This window comes from Trichomycterus rosablanca, chromosome 5 (assembly GCF_030014385.1).
Source record: "Trichomycterus rosablanca isolate fTriRos1 chromosome 5, fTriRos1.hap1, whole genome shotgun sequence".
Taxonomy (NCBI): domain Eukaryota; kingdom Metazoa; phylum Chordata; class Actinopteri; order Siluriformes; family Trichomycteridae; genus Trichomycterus; species Trichomycterus rosablanca.
In genome coordinates, this window is record NC_085992.1 from 35,624,651 (window position 1) to 35,637,305 (window position 12,655).

Genomic DNA, 12,655 nt, shown 5'->3' on the forward strand with positions numbered 1-12,655 from the left:
AGCATGATCCCCTCCCTCCGGAAACTGGGTCGCAGGGCAGTGTTCCAGCATGATAATGACCCCAAACACACCTCTAAGACGACCACTGCTTTATTGAAGAGGCTGAGGGTAAAGGTGATGGACTGGCCAAGCATGTCTCCAGACCTAAACCCAATAGAACATCTTTGGGGCATCCTCAAGCGGAAGGTGGAGGAGTGCAAAGTCTCGAATATCCGCCAGCTCCGTGATGTCGTCATGGAGGAGTGGAAAAGCATTCCAGTGGCAACCTGTGAAGCTCTGGTAAACTCCATGCCCAGGAGAGTTAAGGCAGTTCTGGGAAATAATGGTGGCCACACAAAATATTGACACTTCAGAAACTTTCACTAAGGGGTGTACTCACTTTTGTTGCCGGTGGTTTAGACATTAATGGCTGTATATTGAGTTATTTTGAGGGAAGAATAAATTTACACTGTTATATAAGCTGCACACAGACTACTTTTCATTGTGTCAAAGTGTCATTTTGTCAGTGTTGTCCCATGAAAAGATATACTTAAATATCTGCAGAAATGTGAGGGGTGTACTCACTTTTGTGATACACTGTATTTTATTAGGATTTAAACATCATGTTTTACACACTTTTTAATGTCAAACACAGTCATGGACAATTTTGTATCTCTAGTTCACCTTACTTGCATGTCTGGACTGTGGGAGCAAACCAGAGCTCCTGGAGGAATCCCACACAGACGCAGGGAGAACATACAAACTCCACCTGGGGATCGAACCCAGGAGCTTCTTGCTGTGAAGAGACTGTGCTACCCACCGAGCCACTGTGCTGCCCAAGAAACTAATAAATAAAATACGTAGGAATTGGCAGAGTGTAAATAATTATGAAATAAACACTCCATGACCAGATAGATAGATAGATAGATAGATAGATAGATAGATAGATAGACACTTTATTTAATCCCGAAGGAAATTATTGAATAAATGAAGTATCTATCTATCTATCTATCTATCTATCTATCTATCTATCTATCTATCTATCTATCTATCTATCTATCTATCTATCTATCTATCTATCTATCTATCTATCTATCTATCTATCTATCTATCTATCTATCTATGGAGTGTTTATTTCATAATTATTTACACTGCCAATTCCTACTTATTTTATTTATTAGTTTACTTATGACCAATGCACATTTTATTTTTAATTACATTAACCACTTTATCCTTGTGGGTGTGCTTCCACTGGGAAACAGGGCTCCTCCACCTCCCACAACATAGCCAATCATTTCTGTTTATACGCCTGGCTGGCTGATGGCACCAGATCTGAGCAGTGGTTGGCTAGTATAAACTAGACACACTTTTAAATATACAATTACTAACTGTAGCCCATATGCTGCTCTGTATGCTTTGTCACCCTACTCTACCACATCCATGAATAAATACAGCGTGTAATGTAATGCTTTCTCAACTTTGTAAAGACAGTAGGATAGAAGTGACATGGTAGTGTGTGTTGTGCTCGCTTTAGTGTTTCAAGTGCAGCAGCTTATCTGTTTTTATCCCTCAGAAACTGCTGGTCTCTTTATTAGGAACACATACCCTGTTGGCGCATGTTGTAGGTGTACAGTTAAAGACTGTAGCTATTGTCTTAATGTGTTATCTTTTTATCAGAAGACAGTTTCTGATCACATTATATTTCTGTAAGGTGTTAAAATTTCAGCAGCACTGCTGCACCTAATCCACCAATACCCATGTCATTTCCATGATAAGATAAGATAGCCTTTTATTATCCCACAGGGGGAATTTGCAATGTTACAGCAACTTTCAGGAATAAGGAGATATAAAAAGTGTTTATACATGTATTAAAAAATAGAAATGTTGCTCAGCTACAAATGGTCCATCACCCTGCCATGGGGGTCACTTGTTGTTGATGGATGGGGCAGAGAGAGGTGACAGTGTACAGAGCAACAGATGGGCTCCAGTCTTGTATACACACAAAGTGCCTCTGGATAGTAGGGATGTTGTTTATAAAACAACCAATACATTCATTACATGTACATGAGGTGAATTAAGTGTCTAGGAAAGCAGATTGAGTCTGTGCTGATGTTTTGAACTTAGTTTCAGTTTTTGGTCTGATACTGATATTCAAGCTATGGGCCGATACCGAGTATGGGCAGATAACAAAACTGTTCTGATAATGGCAAGAAAGCAATAGAATAGAACGCCTTTATTTTTCATATATACATATACATTTCTTTTTGTTTTTTTGGGGTCAAAGAGCAGGGTTAGCCATTGTATGGCACCCCTGGAGCTGAGAAGGTTAAGGGCCTTGCTCAATGACCCAACAGTCGCAGCATAGCATTTACATTTACATTTCCGACTTTTAGCAGACACCTTTATACAATGCGACTTACAGTAGTGTGACAGTATACTGTCTGAGCAATTGAGGGTTAAGGGCCTTGCTCAAGGGCCCAACAGCAGCAACCCGGCAGTGGTGAGGCTTGAACCGGCGACCTTCTGATTACTAGTCCAGTACCTTAACCACTAGGCTACGATGTCCCTTCAGAGCAGAGCCGGGATTGGAACTCTCAGCCTTGCGATTAACAGCCCAAAGCTCTACCCACTAGGCTACCATGGTCTTACCAATAGCAAGTTATGCAGTTAATCATTAGTAGGTTATGGTGCGCTTTACAAATGTGTCTCTTTTGTTGATTTAGAAGATTTATGTTGTTAATCCAGGTCGCACACATTCTCAGCAGAAATATATATAAATAGAGCTGATCCAGTACAGAAGCATTAATCTAGGTCAGTTGAAATATAGCTCAAATACTAATGCTCAGTCAATTGTAGTTAGAAATCTGTCAAGGCTGCTCAGGTGGCGCAGCGGTAAAAACACACACTGGAACCAGAGCTGGGATCTCGAATACATCGTATCGAATCTTAGCTCTGCCTGCCGGCTAAGGCTGAGCGGCCACATGAACAACGATTGGCCTGTTGTTCAGATATGGGCGCGACTAAACCGGATGGGGTCTCTCTCCCATGACTGCTCTGCTGGCTGATTGATGGCGCCTGCACAGAGATGAGAAAAGAGTGCTCTCAGGGTGTGTCTCTCTGTACGCAGTGCTGAGCTGCACTGCACTCGTCAAAGTGTAGGTGACAAGATGCATACGGCATGCTGCGCACGTGTCGGAGGGGGCGTGGGTTAGCTTCGTTCTCCTCAATCAGAGCAGGGATCGGCATTGGTGGAGAGGAAGCGTGACGCAATCGGGCAATTGGACGTGCTAAAAGGGAGAAAAAGGGGAGAAAATGCATAAACAAAAATATACAGTGTATCACAAAAGTGAGTACACCCCTCACATTTCTGCAGATATTTAAGTATATCTTTTCATGGGACAACACTGACAAAATGACACTTTGACACAATGAAAAGTAATCTGTGTGCAGCTTATATAACAGTGTACATTTATTCTTCCCTCAAAATAACTCAATATACAGCCATTAATGTCTAAACCACCGGCAACAAAAGTGAGTACACCCCTAAGAGACTACACCCCTAAATGTCCAAATTGAGCACTGCTTGTCATTTTCCCTCCAAAATGTCATGTGATTTGTTAGTGTTACTAGGTCTCAGGTGTGCATAGGGAGCAGGTGTGTTCAATTTAGTAGTACAGCTCTCACACTCTCTCATACTGGTCACTGAAAGTTCCAACATGGCACCTCATGGCAAAGAACTCTCTGAGGATCTTAAAAGACGAATTGTTGCGCTACATGAAGATGGCCAAGGCTACAAGAAGATTGCCAACACCCTGAAACTGAGCTGCAGCACAGTGGCCAAGATCATCCAGCGTTTTAAAAGAGCAGGGTCCACTCAGAACAGACCTCGTGTTGGTCGTCCAAAGAAGCTGAGTGCACGTGCTCAGCGTCACATCCAACTGCTGTCTTTGAAAGATAGGCGCAGGAGTGCTGTCAGCATTGCTGCAGAGATTGAAAAGGTGGGGGGTCAGCCTGTCAGTGCTCAGACCATACGCCGCACACTACATCAAATTGGTCTGCATGGCTGTCACCCCAGAAGGAAGCCTCTTCTGAAGTCTCTACACAAGAAAGCCCGCAAACAGTTTGCTGAAGACATGTCAACAAAGGACATGGATTACTGGAACCATGTCCTATGGTCTGATGAGACCAAGATTAATTTGTTTGGTTCAGATGGTCTCAAGCATGTGTGGCGGCAATCAGGTGAGGAGTACAAAGATAAGTGTGTCATGCCTACAGTCAAGCATGGTGGTGGGAATGCCATGGTCTGGGGCTGCATGAGTGCAGCAGGTGTTGGGGAGTTACATTTCATTGAGGGACACATGAACTCCAATATGTACTGGGAAATACTGAAGCAGAGCATGATCCCCTCCCTCCGGAAACTCGGTCGCAGGGCAGTGTTCCAGCATGATAATGACCCCAAACACACCTCTAAGACGACCACTGCTTTATTGAAGAGGCTGAGGGTAAAGGTGATGGACTGGCCAAGCATGTCTCCAGACCTAAACCCAGTAGAACATCTTTGGGGCATCCTCAAGCGGAAGGTGGAGGAGCGCAAAGTCTCGAATATCCGCCAGCTCCGTGATGTCGTCATGGAGGAGTGGAAAAGCATTCCAGTGGCAACCTGTGAAGCTCTGGTAAACTCCATGCCCAGGAGAGTTAAGGCAGTTCTTGGAAATAATGGTGGCCACACAAAATATTGACACTTCAGGAACTTTCACTAAGGGGTGTACTCACTTTTGTTGCCGGTGGTTTAGACATTAATGGCTGTATATTGAGTTATTTTGAGGGAAGAATAAATTTACACTGTTATATAAGCTGCACACAGACTACTTTTCATTGTGTCAAAGTGTCATTTTGTCAGTGTTGTCCCATGAAAAGATATACTTAAATATCTGCATAAATGTGAGGGGTGTACTCACTTTTGTGATACACTGTATATAAAAAAAGAAATTTGTCAGTTAGATCATTTATGCGTGTCTTTTTTTAATTTTTTTTATAGTTTTGGCCTTATAAAGTTTCATGCACAGTGTAGTGATGTCTATTTACATTTATTTTAATAAGAAAAAAATACATGTAACTCTTAGTACCACTTTTATCTGGATTCTAATTGGTCTATTTGTCATTATAACCACTTGGTGGCAGTCTTAATCTGAAAGCTTGTTACTGAATCACCTCGCCATTACTTAACTCTTTCATATAATCACAAATTATAAGCAATCACTGATGAATAACATTAAATAATATAATAAACCAGCATCATTTCTGTCATATTTCAGAAAAAAAATGAACAACTTTGTGTACTAACAGACTGAATAGAATTATTATTATTATTTATTTGATCTAAATATATAGTATATGTATGAGCTTAATGAATAATAGCTGTTTAAAAAGTTGTCAGTCATTACTGGTTGATAAAAATACTATGTTGTAAATTTTAATTATAATTTAATGTGTTTTCTGCAATGCTTACATTAAGTGTACATTTCTGTTTGTAAGTTCCTTAAAAAGTGTACTTTAAGGTAAACCACAGTGGTGTAGCCATTGTTCATGGTCGATCAATATATATAAAGTTTACTCTTTTCAACCATTTTCAACTCTGATGATCAAAATAAACTGTCAGTTTCATTTGAATAATATTCTATCTGTCTGGAGCTGGAATTCTGGGTTTGAAGTGTTTAGCCATATTCTAACACGAGCAGCAGCCAGATGCATCTTTGCCACCCACACATTGACGAGTTTTGGCGCCACCCAGCGTTGCATGCGGAGAGACACACCCCAAGGGCACCCTCTCCCATCTCTGTGTAAGCGCCTCCAATCAGCCGGCAGAGAACGCAATCGCATTCTGACAGAGAGAGACCCACATCCGGTTCTTTGTCCCACCCCCCATATGAGCAACCGGCCAATCGTTGCTCATATAGCCACTCCGCTTCGAACCGGTAAAGCAAGGCTGGATTCGATACCACGTTCTCAGAATCCAGCCCTGGTTGCAGCGCGTCTTTTTTTACCGCTGCGCCACCTGAGCGGCAGGTATCTTAATATTTCAACGCTATTTTGACTCAAGAACGAGTGAGCATCCGATGCTGCCTTAGCCGTGGAGGCAATCCCAGCATTCAGTGTGGCACAGCTTTTCTCACTGAAAAAAAAAAAAAAATGGCGGACGGTGCGGAGAAACAAATTATTTAAAGGAGTTATTTTCAAACGTAAATAAATTATTATTGATTTTTAATTTGTATAAACTTGCACAGGTGTTTTTATTTGCAAATTCGGGCTCGTCAGCGAATTTAACCGTTTTCGGTACACAAAGGGAGATGTTAGTTGACATGCTAGTGTGTTGTGCCACCCCATCCCATTGGTTTGAATGGCATGAAGCTAACTGTGTTAGCTTAGTTGTGAAAACTGATGGAATTGCTGTCTAAATAGCGCGTTTGAATAATCTGCCTTATAAGTCAATGACTTATTAGAATCCTCTCTACTTAGGCAGCTGAGACAGCAAGGCAGCTCACAAGGCAGCTCACCCATGGTTACAGAATCATGTGCACTGCCAGCAGAGGGAGCTCGGATGCTTTAATGATTGACGTGTCACTTCCTCCAAAGTGACAGTCACTTGCACCTCGTTCAGCATTAATTCGCTCCAGGTGAAAGTGTCTCTATTTATCATGGTTTCTTACTTACATATTTGCCAGCTCATTAGTTGGCAATCTGCTTTTTTTCTGATACCGTAATGCCAGGCTTGATCTGGTCTGGGTTTCCTTTGCTGCAGTTGCCAAATACTTTTAAAACTTCAGCCTTCATGAGAGAACCACCCTTTTCATTTACATTTTCAGCATTTAGCAGACGCTTTTATCCAATGCGACTTACAGTTGTGACAGCATCAAATCTAAGCAATTGAGGATTTAGGGCCTTGCTCAAGGGCCAACAGTGCCAGTGGTGGGGCTTAAATTTGTAACCTTCTTCTGATTACTAGTCCAGTACCTTAGCCAATAGGCTACAACTGCCCCTGAGCATATTTCCAGAGCAGGCACTATGTATGGATCAATGCTGGCAGCAGGCAGCACCAGTTGGTGGAGTGAAGGTCCTGCTTGTTCATTGCTGTGTTTTTCATTTGTTAATTTGTTTGTTTGTTATTTTGACAGCTGTTTTTATTTTCCTGTTGCTCTTTTTGTTTGTGGCTTTTTAGCTACAGTAGTCTTCTATCCTGGTTAAGCATCATGCAAATTGGGTCTGGTTTCAATTTATGCAGGTGTGAGACTATACTTGGCGCCTCAGAGGCGAGGCATGTTCTGCTCTGTTGAAGAGTTTGATGCCTGCAAAACTCGGGGCAGAAGCATGTTTACCAGTTTTCTAAGAATTTCACTTTTCAAATACTAGGGAACTGAAGATACTGATTACAGTTTTGCAGATTGAATTTCTGCCCAATCTTACTTGGTATAAGATTTGCTCAACAGTCTATATGCACTGAAACAGTGTGGCTACATAGGCACAGAGTGCATGTGCTTAACTGGCCTGCCTGCAGTCTAGATCTGTCTCCTGTTTAAAAAGTATGGCACATCATAATGTGGAAAATTGGACAGTGACGACCACGGACTCTTGAGCAGGTGAAGTTCTGAACTCAGCAAGAATGGGCAAAAATTCCACCTGCAGACATCCCAAGTCTCCCGGAAGTTCCAGGAGTCTCCCGCATATACATAGCGGCTTCCTGATGCCCGCAAGTCAGATACAATCTCCCGGAATCTAGAACGAGCGGCCAAGAGCGCACACAAACGCACACACGCAGGCGACACAGACTTTTTTCCCTGATCGCGTATTAAATCCGTGATCTGATATACAATTTAGTGCACTATGTAGGGAACATAATTAATTATGTAATACACTATCTAGTGCACTATGTAAGAAACACAAATCATCATCTAGTTATTCTTTCTAGTGCACTATGTAGTGGACATGAATGCATTATCTAATACACTATCTAGTGCACTATGTAGGGAACATAAATCCGTGATCTGATTGGTTTATGTAGGGAACATAAACCAATCTAATTCACTATCTAGTGCACTACGTAGGGAACATAAATTCATATCTAAAATACAATCTAGTGCACTATGTAGGGAACATAAATCCGTTATCTGATATACAATCTAGCGCAGTGTGTAGGAAACATAAATCAGTTGTCTAATATACTGTCTAGTGCACTATGTAGGGAACATAAATCTGTTATTTGATATACAATTTAGTGCACTATGTAGGGAACATAATTAATTATGTAATACACTATCTAGTGCACTATGTAAGAAACACAAATCATCATCTAGTTATACTTTCTAGTGCACTATGTAGTGAACATGAATGCGTTATCTAATACACTATCTAGTGCACTATGTAGGGAACATAAATTCGTGATCTGATATACAATCTAGTACACTGTGTAGGGAACATAAACCAATCTAATTCACCATCTAGTGCACTACGTAGGGAACATAAATTCATATCTAAAATACAATCTAGTGCACTATGTAGGGAACATAAATCCGTTATCTGATATACAATTTAGTGCACTGTGTAGGGAACCTGAATCTGTTAACTAATACGCTACCTAAAGCATTATGTAAGAAACATAAGTCTATTATCTAGTACACTATCTAGTTCACTAAGTAAGGAACATACATTCTTTTCTAATATACAATCTAGTGCACTATGTAGAGAACATAAATCTATTATCTTTCACACTATCTAGTGAACGCGAACAGTTAGCTTAGTAGCTCATTTAGCAGCTCCTAAGTTCTGTTGTCTCCCATGTCCTTTGGTGTTTGCAAGAAGTTTTTTTTTTTACCCTTTTTTTTTGTTTTTGGGCTTGGGGGGTCAGGGTCGAGGTCCAGGTCCGGGGGTACCTCCCTGAAATGAGTTTTTGCAACTTGGGATGTCTGCACAATCAGTATCCTCACTTTAAAGTGTAGTTAATTTTACATACATTTTACAACATTGTATATTTCATTTCTGTTTAATAAATATGTATTTTGAATACCTGTAATCTGTTTCTGTCCAAACTTGGGTGTACTCTGAGCCACTATGTAGTCTGCAGTATTATTTATTGTTTTGTGTTCCTTTTTTAACTCTCTTTCCACCCAGAAACACCGGACACAAGGCAGGAGTACACCCCGGATAAGGTTTCTGGTCCAGTGCAGGAAATTACTTGTTCATTCACTCACACCTAGAGGCCATTTAGAGCTGCCAATCAACTTTCTGCATGTTTTGTGTTATAAAAGGAAACTAAATGACATAGAAAAACCCCACAAAGTCAAAGAGATAAGTACACTCAAAGAAGGCATGTAGTGTTTTACATAAATTGAGATGTTTTATATTAGCTGCATCAACGTCACACCGCTGAACTCTTTCACTATGATGTGTAACATTTCTCATAGTGATTAGTCACCATGATGCGGGAAACATTTGCACTCTGTTATCTTGGAAATCTATTTTAATATTTTACTCAGAGCCTTTCTAACAGTCTAACTGGTCTGAGGTGAAGGAAACTTTCTATCATCAGCTGTAGGCAGTGTAGCTGAAGTCAGAGATGGTAGGTTGCTTTGATGGTATTTGCTACAATCAGCAACTTGCATGTCCAAGGTGGTGCAAAAACATGGAAAAGAAGCTTTAAATTGTCTGTAAATTGACTACATTATGTTAGGGTGGCACTCTAGTGCAGCTGGTAGAGTGGGTGCTTAGGTTCAGAGGACTTGGTTTTATATACACCAGTTCTTGCCTGTGGTTACTGTCTATAAGATTTGCATGTTCTCACTGTGTCCGTGTAGGTTTCCTCTGTCTAGTCTGGTTATCTCTTATCTGCCAGAAACATGCACAAGGTACACCAATCAGCCATGACATTAAAACCACCTCCTTGTTTCTACACTCACTGTCCATTTTATCGGCTTCAATTACCATATAGAAGCACAATTACTGACTGTAGTTCATCTGTTTCTCTGCATGCTTTGTTAGCCCCCTTTCATGCTGTTCTTCAATGGTCAGGACTCTCACAGGACCACTACAGAGTAGACATTATTTGGGTGGTGGATCCTTCTCAGCACTGCAGTGACACTGACATGGTGGTGGTGTGTTAGTGTGTGTTGTGCTGGTATGAGTGGATAAGACACAGCAGTGCTGATGGAGTTTTTAAACACCTCACTGTCTCTGCTGGACTGAGAATAGTCCACCAACCAAAAAAATATCCAGCCAACAGCGCCCTGTGGGCAGCGTTCTGTGACCACTGATGAGGGTCTAGAAGATGACCAACTCAAACAGCAGCAATAGATGTGTAATCGTCTCTGACTTTACATCTACTAGGTGGACCAACTAGGTAGGTGTGTCTAATAGAGTGGACAGTGAGTGGACACGGTATTTAAAAACTCCAGCAGTGCTGCTGTGTCTGATCCACTCATACCAGCACAACACACACTAACACACTACCACCATGTCAGTGTCACTGCAGTGCTGAGAAGGATCTACCACCTAAATAATACCTACCCTGTGGTGGTCCTGTGGGGGTCCTGACCATTGAAGAACAGGATGAATGCAGGCTAAAAAGTATGTAGAGAAACAGATGGACTACAGTCAGTAATTGTAGAACTACAAAGTGCTTCTATATGGTAAGTGGAGCTGATAAAATGGACAGTGAGTGTAGAAACAAGGAGGTGGTTTTAATGTTATGGCTGATCTGTGTACATTGGTTTCTCTAAACTTGCTCCTTGGTGTTGATGAGTACATTGCCCTGCAATGGATTGGCACCACGTCAAAGGTAATACAGGACCCACTGTGATCCCGAACAGAATAAAGCAGCTTGTAAAAGTGAGTGAATTAATAAATATAATAAATTGCAATTAAAAACACAATTGCAAGGATGATTTCTAATAGGTTGATTGCCAATTAATAGAGTTAATAATAAAAGCTGTAAAATAGTTATGGCAATTAACAGTGAGATTTCAAAGCAACATGAGGAAACCTAAAAGCTTCCACAGAATCACATGCCATTGCGGGGTCTTGACCCCTTCCTCCCAAGACGTAGCCAAACGTGTCTGGGCCAAAAGTAGTAGCCCAGCTTTAGTGAGGCAGCATAATTTATAGCTGAGCCATCCAAGCGCCACTTAATATAATATAATTTAATATAATATAATTTAATATTGAAAAATGTATATTTTCTTTATTAATGATGTAAGACAAACCTGTGTAACTGAGTCTTCAACATCATTTATGTCTATATGAAGCTTACCTACATCCTGAGTCTATACATATTCACTTTACTTTCCACATCCTCCAATCATCAGCATAATCAACACTATTAATTACATCATTCATAGTGTCACTCTGAGAGAACATGTTAAAAATGAAAAAAAATTTGCATATTGAACGCAATGATCACTGTTTATTACAGTGGAAAATTCATGACAGATGGACAACCAGTAAGTACTACAACATAGTAAGCATATATAAAGCAATTTCACAGAACCAGGTGCACCCTATGGTGTACCTTTTCCTAATGTCCTCATTTCTCAGAATTTTGTGTCAATTCAGACTTCAAAACAATTCACGAGTTGTTTGTAAGGATGAACTCCAGCTGTGAGCTTGTGTGGTATAATGGTAAGTACCACGCTTCCAGGGGTTTGAATCCCAGGCTGGGTTTACAAACACGGAAGGCACATGTCAGTACATGAACCTAGTGCAGATAAACAGGAGGGTTGCATCAGGAGGGGCATTCAGCATAAAAAAACTGTGCCAAATCAAATGTGCTGACAAATGTCCTCCCCAACCACCAGAATATTCATTATTAATCATTTATTGCTAGCAGATATCAACCCACTAAACTAATGAAATGACTCTTTCTTAGAAAATGATTTAACATTTCATCAGCATTCTAAAGAGTCGTGGTAGCACATTGGTTAAGTTACTGGATTAGTCATCAAAAGTTGGCTCTTCAAGCCCCTTCTGCTGCTAAGTTGTCACTGTTGGGCACCTGAGCAAGACCCTTAACCCTCAATTGCTTAAATTGTATTCAGTTATAATTTGAAGTCACTTTGAGTAAAAGTGTCTGCTAAATGCTGCTAATGTAAAGCATTACATGTTGTTATGGCTTTACTCATTTTTTGTTCAACCCCTGTATTTTTATCTGTATATGTTATAAGTGTGTATTGTGTAATATCTTTGTGGCTTTCCTGTGTGTCTTGTCCTATTTTACTTTGCACAGCACTGTTGGGGGAGGGGGGGGGGGGGGGGGGGGGTTGGGGGTTATGACATATCTAAGATAGTATCTTAACAACACGGAATTTTGCAAAGTGTAAAAGTCCCCTGTCTTGTCACAACATCTATTTATTTGTTCTAGCCATTTTAAATGGGCTCTTTTTAAGATATCATAATCAAATTGCTTTCACTTTATTTCCTGTCTAAGCTTAAAAGAACAGTGCAGTTTGATATGATAAAATCCTCACAAGATGATCAAAGGCCTGAAAATAAAATCAAATGTCTTCAATGAAAGAGCAAAAAATGTTAGGTTTAATGAAAGATGCATGATTTTATATCTGTGAATGTGATTAAAGAAAGCCCTTTCCTGTTTCAGGATGACAGTTTTGAGTGGGAAATAAATATCCACATATAC